This window comes from Anabrus simplex, chromosome 6 (assembly GCF_040414725.1).
Source record: "Anabrus simplex isolate iqAnaSimp1 chromosome 6, ASM4041472v1, whole genome shotgun sequence".
Classification (NCBI taxonomy): Eukaryota; Metazoa; Arthropoda; class Insecta; order Orthoptera; family Tettigoniidae; genus Anabrus; species Anabrus simplex.
This window is the reverse complement of record NC_090270.1, coordinates 89,245,572-89,261,241: the sequence shown is the minus strand read 5'-3', so window position 1 is coordinate 89,261,241 and position 15,670 is coordinate 89,245,572. Positions and strand designations below refer to the sequence as shown.

Below are 15,670 nucleotides of genomic sequence, written 5' to 3'. Positions count from 1 at the left end.
GGAGCAATTGAGGGCCGGCATGTAATAACCTTTGATGTTCGTACAATATCAACAGTTTTGTTACATGATGCTTTGGAGGCATTATCAGTGGATGTCTTTGATCATAGGGTGCTGATGAGTTCTCTAACCTACCGCCCACCCTGAGCACATTATTGGCATCTAGGAAAGGATGCAGAGATTTTAACTTGCTATCAATGGGAACTGACCGACCTGTTTCAGCGTTTTGATTTCTTTATGATAAGTACATAGCTGAACATTATGGACAATGACGTTCGTAGATTTATTAAGCTCTGTGGTTGTCAGACTTCCAGTCAGGCGTTGTCTCGTATCACTGCATTTGAGATTGTATATAAATCTTAGAACGTATGCCAAGGTTTGCAATAACTTTGACCATAAGGAGAAATAATTCAGAAGGTGTTCCCATGGCAAATGCACGGAAAGTAGACCGATACTAGCATGTTTTCTTTCTGGTACTTCCTTCGCTTCATTTTCTTGTAATTTTGGCCATGTGGTTTGAGGTTCCTTAAGCCATGAAGGTTACGCCCACAACAGCCGAGTTAGCTTCAAATTTTGAGGATCAACTCCTCTTGAAATGATATCGGCAGGGTTATCTTGAGTAGGAACATGTCTCCAATTCTTTGTATCAGACAGCTCTTGTATTTCCGAAACACAATTTGCCACATATGTCTTCCATGAGCTAGGTGGTCCAGCTATCCAAGCTAAGACTATATTAGAATCAGTCGAATAGAATTCACGTTCTGCTCTGTCTTTGATAGCAGTTCTCACTTTCTTCACTAGCCTAGCTAGGAGTAAGGCACCACACAGCTCAAGACGTGGCAAGGATACTTTTCTCAGTGGTGCTATTCGAGATTTTGCAGTTAACAATGAAACAATTGCGTTTCCTTTGGTGTGTACACATCACAAGTAAATGCAAGTACCATAGGCTTGCTCTGAAGCATCAGAAAATCCATGAAGCTCTGCACAGGTGCTATTACTACTTCCGAGAACACAACGAGGAATGTGTATATCATTAAGAGATGAAAGTGTTGTGTATATGCTGCCACTGTTCTTGGAGCTGACCACATAATGTTTCATCCCAATTTACTTGTAATTCCCACAAATGTTGAAGAATTATCTTGCATCTTACTATGACAGGACCTAGTAAGCCAAGTGGGTCATATATTGCGGCTACACTGGCCAGTATTTTCTGTTTTGTCCAAGTTGTTGGTTTTTTTTGTATGCTTAGAGGCGACAAATTGGATTTGATCACTCGATGGGTGCCATAACAAACCAAGGGTTTTTATGGGTTCTTCTTTACTGTCAAGACTCCATGGAAGTCTAGTTTCTTGAAATTCCTTAGGGATGGCTTCAATGATCTTGGGGTGGTTGGCACACCATTTTCTAAGTGTGAAACCCCTGCTGTGAAGCAATCTCACCAACTCCTTTTGCAGCTCAACTGCGTTTTGAATTGTGTCCACTCCGGTAAGTTGGTCGTCCACGTAAAAGTCTCTCTTCAGGACTTCTGCAGCCCGAGGATATACTTCTTGTTCGTCATGAGCCAGCTGCACAAGACACCTGGTTGCCAGAAAAGGTGCTGCTGCAGTACCGTATGTCACGGTGTTCAGTTTATACATTTTGATAGATTATTGATATGAGCTTCTCCAAATTATTCTTTGCAGATCTTGATCTTTTGGATGCACCTCTATTCCTCTGTACATTTTTTCAATGTCTGCAGTGAGAGCATATCTATGCATCCTAAATCTTAAAATAATGGAAAACAGATCTTCTTGTACTGTTGGGCCCACCATCAGAATATCATTTAATAAGAGGGAATTACTAGATTTAGCTGACGCATTGAATACTACACGAAGTTTTGTGGTGGTACTATCTTCCTTGATAACAGCATGATGTGGCATGTAGTACGATGATTGACTTGGCCAAATTTCTTCAATGGGTTCCATGTAACCTAATGCAGCATATTCATCCATGAACTCTACATAGGATTTCCTCATGGATGATTGGGGGTTCAGTCTCCTTTCCATATTTTTGAAACAACGCATGGCATTGTTGAAGAAATCTCTAAGTTGCTCTGGCTGGGTTCAAAAAGGCGATTTCACCGTATGTCTTCCCGTTTCGTCTCGTCGTGTGTTACATAAAATGTTCTACACAAAGTTTCTCCTCCTGAGAGAGTGGAGGACCTTGAAACTCTTCTTGTTGCCAGAAACGTTCCACCTTAGTATGAAGAGAGTCATGAGTTGCTATACAACTTACGGCAGCAGACTTTTTCTGACTCATGTTTGTAATAGGTATGCAACCTGCCAGCACCCAACCAAATACAGTATTCTGGATGGTAGGATGTCCTTCTTGGGTGAATTGGCCTGGACGCAAAACTTCAAGAAATAAGCTCGCTCCTAGCAGTAGGTCAATTTCTCCTCGTTTGTTGAATCTTGGATCTGCCAAGCTAATGTCAGAAGGTAAATGCCAATCTGTACAGTTGATGTGAGAAGAAGGAAGCTGTCCAGTAATTGTAGGCAAAACTGAACAAACAATATGAAGGCTGTAATCATACATCCTAGATGAAGTGTGAATTTGGCAAATGTGTGATGACTCTATAGCTCTGGAGTTGCTAATTCTTTGAATAGGAACGTGGAGTTGACTGAGAGCTAATCCTAATTTATCAGCAAGCTTTTTCGACATGAAGTTCATCTGTGAGCCACTATCCAGAAGAGTGCGACAGTCATGAGTGCGACCTTGGCTGTCAGTAACCCTAATGATTGCAGTTGATAGCAACACTTCACAGGTGTGGTATTTTCCCTTTAAAGAACAATATGATTGTTGTTGGGAAATGTTACCGGTATCCTTGTGTAGTAATGTATGATGCTTTTTGTTGCACAGTTTGCAGTTTCAAGAGGAACAGTGGCTGGTTTGATGACCACTCTTCAAGCAATTGTAACAAAGCTTATGCCGTTTTACATACTCTAATTTGTCATTAATTCCCATATCCCTAAATTTTAAGCACGGAATAAGACATGAGGAGCATCACAGAGGTTACACGTTCATGATTCTGGTTCCTTGGGATTGTCTTTCATTCATTAGTTTATTACTGTTGACTAGCTCTAAAGTTTGACAACTACTTTCAAGGAATGATATTAGTTCTTTCAACCTAGGATATGGTTGGCCTGAGGTTTTGACCTCCCATTGTTTTCTAAGACTAACACTGATTCGTTCTAAAATGTAATGCGACATTATAATTTCATGTAAAGGGGTTTGAACCTTCATTACTTCAATGGCACTTAAATTACTGCACATTTGGTTTATTAATGCCCTCAGCTCCTTTGGATGATCACTCTTGGCAGAGGGCAACGATAACAACTGTCTAACATGCATATCCAGAATCAACCTAGGATTGTTGTATTGGTTACAGATCAATTCCCATGCTAATTTGAAGTTATTCTGTGTAACTGATAAATTCTCTATCAACTTATGTGGCTCATCTGATAAGCACGACAGTAAATAGTGGTACCTCTGAATATCTGTCAGGGCATCGTTATCAATTACTAAACTTTTAAACATATCATGAAAATGCATGAACTCTTGACAGTGGCCCTTAAAATTTAGGAAGTGAAATGGCAGGCAATTTCAGATCACTATTATTGTTATGGCTTATGTTACTACTTTCACTAATAAATGACAGCGGTTTAACCTCTAATAATGTTTCCATCTTTGACTGCAACTGGAAATAGAATTCTTCAAATCCCTCCCGATCTAAATCATGAGGTTCATTGGGGTCATTAACTAATTATGTCTGAATCTTGTTGTATTCCTCTATACTAGTCTGTAAGTGTTTCTGTCTTACTTTTATATTGTTAAGATTACAAATGTAGCTATTCTAGTTACGCGGGCCTTGTTGGTAGCTTGTCTTTTTATAAGAGCTCTCTTCTGAGCTGCTTCCATTGTAGAAAGGAAGGAGTAATGAGAAACAAGGAATAAACCAGATTAACTTAGGTATTTAGTGCTAGTACAACAGCTTTGGATGTCCGACACAGATGGCTCTGCGTAGGCTCGTTCAAACGTTTTCTCGTATAGTTCTATAGTACTCTTTGGGTAATGGGTCCAATCAGAGGTCGTTGATTGTATCCAGAGAACTCTATTGATATATATTGAGATAAATGATTGTATCACAGGCTGACGTCACACAATGATTCAGTCTCTCGAAGATGCATTGCACACACGCATCACAAAATAGTGGTTTATCAATAAGCAGTCACAAATATTGATGCTTACAGTCTATAGCAAATAACACTATCCACATACCGTAAAAAATTATGTCCGAACCCCAAGTTCTAACCAAATTCCGAAACAATCCGGCCTTTCGAGGACCAAAAAATGTTTTGTGCAGAGCCGTGTTTATTTTCACAAAAAAAAGAAAAAAACATAAGAATAACAAGTTGCAAATAAAATAAATAACAATCCAAAGAACATGTATCAGTCTCAGATCGTGTCACCAACATCTTATGTAAAAAAGCTGTAAGAAATTCCAGTATTGTTCTTGTTGTTTGTTTTCCTCAAGTCAGAATAAATTTACATTTTTATCTGGAGATCTTGAAAATTACTTGCCAGGGGCAGCTGTAACTTGTTAGACTTAATTTTGATATCTCTTTTATCTGTATTGGTAATTATTTAAGACTTTTTTTGTTCACAGATTGTTGCATCTCATGGAGATCTACAGTGATGCTGAGGGATAGGGATTGTGAATTCTACAACTACTCCTTGATGTTCTAACGTCCAGGAGTGTAAGTTGACTTCACATTTTTTGCATGCTGTCTTATTCTTGTGGCAAATTCATATTGAGCTATTGAAAAAAATAATTTCACTGCAAACCTTAAGCAGCATTTGTGGTGAAATAGTTTGGAGATGGTAAATACCAAACAAGCACAGTTTTTCATTTGTTCCAAGGAAGAAGGTAGAATTTTTATGTAAGAATTGGGTAGTTTGCACCATGTCTTGGGAAGTAAGAAATCTCTTTCTTCAATTTGTAATGGAGAATAAGTCTGATTAAAACTTCAGTCCATCTCACGCAACATTAGTACCATGGTTACCGCTTGCATCCGCAATATCTACACGGTATGACTGTCCTAAGTTTATTTCTCACAGATGACTCGCCGATGCTGCCAACCGCTGTATTTAGGAACTAGTCCATCTCGCGAACAGCATGCAAAGGGGGTCTGGAGGGCATGGATAAGACCATTGGTCTGGATTGGTTATGGTACTGACCCCTGGACCACAATTACATTTGTTTTCACATGTTAGGGCAGTTAGCCCTGGACCACAATTACCTTTCTTTTCACATGTTACAGTAATTGGCCCTGGACCACAATTACCTTCATTTTCAGATATTAGGATACATAGCCCTGGACCACAATTACGTTTCTTTTCACATGTTACGGTACTTAGCCCTGGACCACAATCACCTTTCTCTTCACATTCATACACCACGGCATTCTACGTCGGTTACTGGTCAGGAAGTGATACGATTGATAGCAGCAAAGCCTACTACGTCTTTCTTCGTACATAGTGCCTCCACATCTAGGCAGCAGTGCATCTGTCTATTGTTGATACAGAAAACATATCTAATTCTACTGACATGGCATCGAGCGATGGATGCAATATAAATGTTACAAAACAGCTACTCGGTACCAGGGTTCGGCAGGAGAAGGCATCATTTCGTTGGATACCTCACCGAATTCCTGTTGAAAACAACTTTTTCCTTGGATATGAGGGTGCATGACTTCTTCAAGGCTGCCAGTGTACTGTACCCTCCACTACATTAAGGTTAGTTCCATTTACAAACATTCTTCTTGTCTATTACACATTGTTTAATATTCTCATATTCATATTTAAGCATAACTAGCGCAATCTATGCTTTCTAGTGTTTAGAATCGTAATTACTGCATCGAAACGTCTCAACTATGTCATCACGTTCTTATATAATCGTGGCTGAAATGTCACTACCATACTTCAACATAGCCAGATATTGTTACTCTCATTTGTTTCATATGGTTATTCTTTGACATTGCCTCACTCTTAGGTCTTTTCTTTGCGTAAGTTGGTCATAACTTCTGTCTGTATTGAATTATGGGAACGACATTTCATTGGACTAGTCTTAAACCAAAGGCAGTGTCCATTCGCCCACCTTCAGCCATGATTACTATAATACAAACTTGCGTAAGTAAGACTGAAGTTTTACCTAAGTCTGTCATAATCTTGAAGTGGAATGATTACAGTACTGTATACAGACATGTTACATTATTCATATTGTAATTAGTAATTAACCATTCTATAGTATGGGTAAAAGCGTTATCTGTTTGTTATTTTGCATCTCGAACTGAGTAAAACTCTGCTGTGATGCTCCATACATAGAAAAACTGAAATTTGTTTATACTTCTTTAACAGAGTAACCCTTCAAACATAACATGAACCTTTCAACGTTCATAGATAACAGACACTCTGGCACTGCTGGAGGTCTCAAGTGGGAAAACTGACTAGAGTTCTGAGCTGTATTTTTGTAGGTAAAGGGTCGATGAGATGATAACTTATCATGAAGAAGTTGAACGTGCTCTGTTGGAGAGTTTATTCCTTTTTTCTTTTGAATTCTTCATAGTGAACCCTGTGGTCCATACTGAAGGATACCTACCTTTCTTACCTATCAGCAAAAGTTCATGAGATCTGTCTCTTGGGTTGTATCGGGTTCTTCGTCACTTGCTGAGGTAAAGGTAGGGTTCAGTAATTCTAATCTATCTACTCAAATGAAAGGTTTGTTTAAAAAATGTTCCTATTTATTCAAGTAATTCATGAAGTATTTCTGATTTATCAACGGTATCATTTAACTCAATCGTGCCACTGGACGCCACAATTATTTTACATAGAGGGTCAGAACACTGGTGTGAGCCTTTGACGTAACTGCCTGATGGGCATCCTTACTAGAAACCATTGTCTCAATTATTAACTAAAGAAAGGAAAGTCTGGAAATCCTTAAATTCGACTTCCATGTGAGACTACATGTACCATCATAGTGATTCTTTATGGTCCAGACCTTGTAACACGAACTCTGGACTCTGGCAGTCCAATCGGTGTGTGCCACACAGTGGTTACACGGCATGGACCCTTAATTGAATCGATGTGACCTGCGACTATGTCATGGACCGACATCTAAACTTCTAAGTTACTTTAAACCTTTGTTGCCTGACGGTACTTTAAAGTACCATCTCATATTTCATGGCTTTGGAATTATTCAGTAAATCCTACCCTTGTATTTTCCTCATGGTACTTCCAAGTAACTAATTCTTGAAACACAGATATCATTTTTGAGGTTGGTATTGAAGAAAAACGCGGGAGATCGTTTTATTCTTAGGAGTGTAGTCATAGTGTTACCACTGCAAACAAATTACATTTTGATTGATTATTTCTTAGCTCCTATTGTTACATTCGACCTGCAAGTGATCTTAGTACATGTACGTATGCTTCTGTAATGCAAAAAATACTCAAATTGATGAAATTTGCAATTGGTGTGGATATATAGCTAGTAAATGGCGAGGTACTTAGAAGTACCGTCAGGCCATATGGAGGGTCTCTTGTTAGTCATATCCAAAACCTAAATAATGCTTTCCTTCGATGGACATCAGTGTTTTTCTATGGAAAGACAGTAACGGTGTGTGCTTAGCATCTAATTTCCATGGAACAGAAGCCACAACTGTTTCTAGGAAACAGAAGGATGGAAGTAATGTTACTGTTGATTGCCCGGTTGTTGTGCAAGACTACAATGCACACATGGGTGGAGTGGACCATGCTGACAGACTTCGAGGCGTATATGGTTTAGACCGTCGATCCAAAAATGATGGCATAGATTAATTTGGGGAATGATTGAGATAGCATTTGTCAATGCCTATATCATATACTGTAATCTGCATGAAAAAGTCCCTCTGATGGCATTCCGGCAGAATGTGGCACTAGGACTGATGAACCAGAAAGAAATTCCTCTTCCAGGAAAACTTTCACGTGATATGAGGTCACCAAAGTCACCAGAGCAAACTTATCTATCAAAAAGGAGGAAAACAGAATATTCTGTGCCCAGTGATGTCAGACTAAGTAATCGTGGAAATCATTTTGTTGTTTTTGTAAAAAACCGTGGTCGTTCGAGAAAGAGGGTGCAGTCAAGACCGCATTCAAAGTTTACTACATTTAGTGTTTTTCTTTGCTGCAATGAAAAAAAAAGAACTGCTTTGCAGAGTACTGTAATGTGTCAGCTGTATAGGATGTATGCAAGATGTTCTACATATGAATAATAATATTAGGAAACTTCACTCTTATTACACATATTTGCATTAAATTTTGCTTTTACATTTTTGTAATAGTTTTAGGTATGAAAAACATGTTCTACTAATATTTTGAGACAATAAATGTGATATAATTCCAAAATGTGAACAGTCTTATCTACCCAAATATGAAGCCTCCTATATGCCTGATGGTACTTAAAAGTACCAGGCCCAAAAACATACCAAAAATTAAAATTATGATTTGAAAGTATTAGCATTTACTATTTGAACATATTCCATTAGAACAAGGTGAAAAAATCAAGTATACTTATTATTTTTCACTATTCAGGCAACAAAGGGTTAAAGTCATTGTGGATGATGACCACAAGGAAAATGATGCTACAGTGGCATATGGCCCTAATTTAAGTCACTGAGGTTGATGACCCCCTGACCATCCAAGTTTCTAAGCTGAAGGCTAAACACTTAAGTTACATCGGTTGATGACCAAAGTTTCCACTTTACTATCCCCAGCACATTCACTGCTCAATCAATCAAAGTTAAATAATACAACAATAGCAATGCTCACAATATTTTGTGGCAGTAAAATCCATTTCCTTCGGATATGTCCCCTTAATCGTTACGTTAACATTTACACATTTCCCAGAAAACAAACTAAGATTTCCAGAATGCATCTCCAAGTTATTCGCTTGATTTAGAGTTATTTCAAAATACGGTTTTCACTGAATTTAATAATTAAATAAATTTAAATGATTTAATGAAATCTTAAAGAACAACAAATTTTATTTCCATGGACGAATGGTTTCCTCACGAGTTACTACACAATTTTTGATGTATTCGTTTAATCATGTTGATGTTATCTGTTGATTCCTGTATCTGGAAAAGAACTATTACATCATTCATGTCCAGTGTATATCTTGTTTCATGACTTCACACTTTAAATGTAATCTAACTCTAGCCATTATTAACACTTGGATAACGCTAATAATTATGTACAAACCAAAAGCAACTCGCCGTATAATTACGATGTCATATCTCGTCATAACATTTTACAAAGTTTGTGCACCCCTCACAGACAAAACAATCATCACTACCACCGCTCAATATTTTGGACAACCTTGAATTTGGCTAATCTTGCTCATTATACTCTAAGTTTGTGGTCTCAAATGCACATTACATTCTCAATTAAACAAATTCACAGTATCCAACTGCTCGCACGTTATTCCCGGATGGAAATTTAAACTAGATTCCGTAATTATTTATCTCCATCACCACGAATGAAATCTCAATCCTACACATAAACCCCTACATGTTCCGTTATACGAACTGTTTCCCCTCGATCAGCTGCCGGTCCCGACAAAACGACCCTACTCTGTCTGTCAGTCTCGATATGAAACATCTGTTCGTTCTACCTGACTAGCCTCTCAGAATGCAACCTTTAAACTCTGCCGACCTAATTAAACAAATACAATATTCTGACCAACCAAATATGCACATAGATTTACTTTTACAAGTCCCACAATAATTGTACACATCGCAAATTAATACCGGCGCGGATTCTTGTATTCTTCTTTCCATTCCCAACATTATAAAATCTTCCTCGGGCTTCCACAAGTCCCGGCTTCTTTGACAGGTCTCCAACACCTGATTCACAAATCTCATCTCGACTCACACGACAAAACTAACCTCTGTTTCCCCAAACTCAACGACTATCACTGACAAAAGAACTGGAATAAAAATCCTTACTAGAATCCACGATGTCTAATAACGCACAGTGCTTTAATAATGAATAACTTCGCATAAAATGATATCGTATTTAGTAACTGAATTTTCACGAAAATGACTATAAAATTCTACTAAATCTTTTTTTATTATCAGTCAGACACAGTTTAAATGGGCCTAGAAAAACGTTTCACTCCGTGACAAATTCATCACTCTATACTCTCACCCGACAGCGCGCTTCCGCTCGATTGAAAATGGGCAACCATGGATTTCTTATATTATTTACGTCAAAAATTCAGACAGAAAAATTTTACGTCGAATGAACATCTTAATTTGACATCACAAAATATAGGCAATAAACACACGGAAATGACGATCTACATTGGACATGATATCACTTCGAAACCCTATTTAATAACTTTTTTTTACAACATCATACGGCACTCGCAAGACTTCAAAATTTTATCCAAGTGAAAAATAAAAACAAATGACCCTTTTTCGTCGCATTCTGACATTTACAAAAACCACATAGGGGCGATCAACTGCGTCGTATATACCCCCTTCAATTACATATAATTTAGGCATCATGAAACAAGATATAATAGGTGGTAAGATGGTAAGTCACATACCTTAAGTCACGCCAGCGTTCATCATAGCGCTCACCTGTGACCCTGGCATTTTTATTTAGCCATTTTTACATTTCTGGCTGTACAGATCATTTTATTCTTCTGGTTGCCTGGAAATAAAGCATAAAAAAAAAAAAGAAAATGCCCTTCACTTGTTCTTGTTGAGCGCACACGATGGACTGTAATTATTTCCGCACACAAATTACTTTATCAAATACAAATTTATTCGGTACCTTGACCGTCCTTTTTGGTACAATTATTTCCACTCAAGAAAAACTATCTCCACATGGAGTCAAGATCCCAGCCACAACGGCTAAAATCTATTGTTTGGACTTAGTCTACTTTCGTCATTCGATTTTACAGAGCATCTCAACCCTCTGTCTTCAGCCTCGTGATACAAAATGCAGGGGCTCATCATGGCGTCACTTCTTATTTATAGAAACTACCCCCTCTCTCCGGGCATCTCCCTTTGCCGCCAAGAAAATTTCCATAACTTTTCTGACTTAACTAAACTGTAATTACAAGAGTTTTGAAGGTGACTACATACTTGCTACATTTCTGGCGGTAGTGTTCATGGACATTTAAAATTTATACATATTCAATTAGCTGGATAAATGACCTCATTTGATAGGCACTATATTTTTGTCGACTTGGCTTGGGCACGCCATACACACAAGCTCTTCTGAAATAGCCCACAAAAATGACTTAGATTCTTCCGCCGTCGACACGTGCAAATGACTTCACGTATCCCAGAGCGTGGGACGGAAAGTAGCCATCCCCTCGCCACGTGTCAACTCCGTGCTATCAAGAATCGAACTTCTTGTTCCAATTGACAATTTAATACATAATATTCTTAGGGCACAAAGGTCATGGGTTCAATAGGAATGACTGAAAAGCAGGACCATTACATCATCATGCAAAAAGCATTACTGGCACCAAGCAATGGTCAAATTGGTCTCCTTTAATAAACTTTTCCCTAAGGCAATACTTTGTATTTTGGGTAACATCTGCACAAGTGCATGGATTTCCATCACAAACCAGTTATTTTCATTTTTTGTATGTGATGGTCCTGTTTTTCTAGCTCAGAAGCACAGTCCCTGAGATACAGCTACATGTGCTTTTCGTGATGTAGAAGCTTCATTACGACTGTTAAGAGCACAGCTTACACACAGTATTCAGTTTGAATACGTAATAAAATAAAAATTTATATCTTGAGAAGTAATAGAGATAATCATTGGTGATTTGGTTCTACAAGTAAAAAAACCTCAAAATTATATTCTAAACACCTAATGCACCTCATTATGTACACCATTAGTAATGCGACAGAGGTCGAATCTGTATTTCACTTCCCCTGCCACAGCTGCACGCTCGGTGTTGTGGCCAGACATCGACAGCAATCTGCCAGTTTTCCAAAGATGCCTATGCCATTTTTGTATTGATATGTATAAGAGAACGTCATCACTTAGTCGCAGTTAATACTCCAGCTGAAAATGACAAGCGTATCATATCGTCGTTGCCGGGACAAAACCTCCTATGTGATAATATTTTTGGAGATATACTGACCCGCAGCACATACTTGAGCGAGAATGCCTTGACAATATTCAACAGTATTGCACCTTACATGACAGAACCTTGATGTAGATGTTGATTCCCATATGGAACCTAAAATATTTGTCCTGAATGAGTAAATTTATAATACCAATATAATGGTCCGTTATTGGACATTATAAATTTCCCAGCTAACTCATTCTTCGTTGCCTGCGTTTCGCCCTCGTGTGCTAAGTTAGGCTCATCAGTTGGGACTTAGCACACCACCCAAGACGCAAGGCTAGTGCATACCGTGGAGGCTGACTGCTGAGGTTATTTCATTCCTGTCCTTTGACAGTAGCTCTTTGGCCTTTGATTGTTGATTTGTTGATACTTTGGCTTTAAACGTGGTTGTATGTGTTGTACAAACGTCGTTATTTATTGTTGACTTGGCGCAGAGATCGCCGGACCACCAAGGGGAACCAGCCCACGGAGAGGACCCGCACCACACCCCCCCATAGTCTTACCCCGCTAGACCCCGTTTATTGAATTCTTTCTTTGTACATTTATATTTACATATATTTACATTTGGTAATTGTTTCGTTGAGCTGCTTCTTTGGTTAGAGTCTTTAAGTCCTTCTTGCTGATCGTATACACTACATATGTATCAATTTACAATAATTACATATCAAGCACAAGTTATATATTTTACACAATTTTTATAGGTAAATTTGTTGTTTCATGGTGCCTCTTGCTTGGCTATAGTTTTTAGGTCCATTTTGTTTTGTATTGTAACATATGTGTTAGGTAATACGATCTATTTTGTATTTCACTGGTTACATTATTTACTATTTATTTATACAGTGGTTTATACTACTTAGTACGTCTCTTGCGGGGTATGGTCTGTCTTGGTGTTATTTGTTTGTTTATAAACATCTGTAGTAGTACTACTAGTCACATGTTTGTTTGGAATGTCATTCATAGTCGTAGTAGTCACTGTGTTAGTGGGTCAGTCAGTGTTGTCAACAATGTGGTAGTAGTAACTATGTGTTCATTGGTTTTTGGTCTCGTCTTGTGGCGGTTTATATTTTGAATTTTTATCTTTGCATAAGATGGGAATAAAATATTTTATAAATTAATAGTAATAATAATAATAACAGTAATTTGATAATGATAATTATGTTAACCAAATGTTTATGTTGTCCGTTTAGATATTATTTTGCTGTCCAGGGAAGTAGTGATAATTTTGATTAATAGCCATAATATGATAATAATAATATTTTGAAAAGCAATAATAATAGTAATAATCTTTTAGTAATAATATTGGTGATTGTGATATTATTCATTTTCACGTATACAATTTGAACACTCATACGGTAAATTCACTGAAATTTTTCACTATCTTTGGGATTACTAGAGATTTCACTTCACTTCACTTTCACTTGTTATCTGTGACAGCACTTTTGGTGCCTGAGTCGGCCGGTACACTATTCTGGTGATGTGTCACCGTGGTCAGGAGCATCCTTTCAATTATGATATGCGATTGTTGAGACTTTGTGGCGGTGACAGTGGGAAGGTGGTGGAAGTTAGGTGATGGAGGGTGGGAAAATATGGGAATTTTCTGGAGTGCGGTTGTCGTTTAGAATTGCGGTGGCTAGAGGTGACAGTGGTAGGGCTTCTTTAATTATAGGGTTGTTATGGAGTGTGCCTCTTGTCAAATATTGGAGGCGTAGTTTATGTAGGTATGATGTTATTTTTGGGAAGGTATAGTAGGGGGTGAAATTGGCAGAGGGTGTGTCTGTAGGTAGGTGGTGAGCTATACGTATGGCGTGTCGGTCAAGTCGGTTAAGTTTAATGTATTCAGTTGGGTGGGCAGTAATCGATGTCAGGGAGGCGTAGGTTATTAATGGTCGGATGAAAGTCTTATAAACATTAATTATCTGGGTGGGTTTAAGTCCCCATGTGAAACCTGTTAGGGACCTGAGTGCTCGAAAACGGCTTATAGCTTTCCTGTGGATGTCATCTTGGTGATGGTTCCATTGCAGGTTATTTTGAAATTTAATTCCTAGGTACGTTAGTCTGTTAGTTTCAACAAAGGGTGTATTGTACATTGTTATGTGGACTTTGTGGCGTGCAGGGCAGAGACGGGATTTATTTCGGAAAACTATGAATTGGGTTTTGGTGGGGTTGATGGAGATGTGCCAGTGGTTTAGCCAGGTTTCGAGGGTGTTTAAGTATTTCTGTAGCCTGTTGTTGAGGGATGTGAAGGTAGGGCTGAAGGCTAGGATGGCAAGGTCATCAGCATATTGGTAGAGTCGTAATGGTGGTGATGGGTGCGGTATGTCGTATGTGTATAGTATATAAAGGAAAGGAGAGAGTGGGGAGCCTTGAGCAAGACCTGAGGTTATGGGGAAGGTATACGAGTGGGTTCCGTTTATGTTAATTACGGCTTTCCTAGTTTTGAGATAATTAAATATTAGTCTTATGATGGTGGTGGGGAGAGGGAGGTGGCTAATTTTGAATATAAGTCCTTCGTGCCAGACAGAGTCGAAGGCTTTGTTAACATCAAGGCATATTAGGGCGGCTGGTTTACTGGTTTTTATATAGGTGTTTACGGAGGATGCGATGTGGAAGAGGTGGTCTTGGGTGGAAAAATGTGGTCGGAAGCCGGCTTGGGAGGTTGGAAGGAGGTTGAGAGAATGTAGGTATCTCGACATTCTTTTATATAATATTCCTTCAAATATTTTACTGAGTACTGTGAGGAGTGATATTGGTCTATAGGAGTGAATGTCAGACGGAAGCTTATTAGGTTTCGGGAATAATAATATGATAGATTTACCCCAGTGTTCAGGAAAAACACCGGTATATAACATAGTGTTATAGATTGAGCAGAGTATGTTAATTAGGATGAGTGGGGCTTCTTTTATGTGGCGATAGGAGATGTTATCTGGGCCGGGAGCGGTGTTACGTTTGTAACGTAGAAAGTTTTGTATTTCTTGAGGTGTGATTGGAGCGTTAAGTGGATGGTTATAGTCTACTTCTCGAAAGTGATTGAAGGAGGGTTTGAGATGAGTGAGATCTGGGTTATTATGCTGTATTATTGTAGGTTCTTCTGGATGTCTGTATTGTGGTATTTGTGGGGGAGAGAAGACTTGAGAATAGTGGTCGGCAAAAACGTCTGCTTTTTCCTTATCTGTAGTAGGAGGGTTAGGAGCGACGTGTATAGGATAGGTGGGTCGTGATTTATGTGTTTTAGTTAGTCTTCGAAATGTAGTCCAGAATTTGTTAGAGTCGTGCATATCAGATAATTCTGAACATGCAGTAGTCCATAGTTTTTGTTTTATTGCTTTGATGTACGAACGTGCATGTCTTAGTGTTCTTCTGTGTTCTCGTAAAGTCGTATTGTCGCGAGTACGTAAGTAGGAGTTGTACAGTTCGTGGGCTAGTTTTAGTAATGATAGTGCT

General features: G+C 38.5%; 1 protein-coding gene across 1 annotated transcript in view; it reads left to right on the top strand.

The window, feature by feature from the left end:
* Positions 1 to 15,670, top strand: part of frc (fringe connection) — a 44,412-nt gene that overhangs the window by 13,386 nt on the left and 15,356 nt on the right. The window contains exon 3 of the mRNA XM_067149031.2: positions 4,703 to 4,793. The gene's annotated coding sequence lies outside the window, so the exon portion shown is untranslated. The remainder of the gene's footprint in view (positions 1 to 4,702; positions 4,794 to 15,670) is intronic.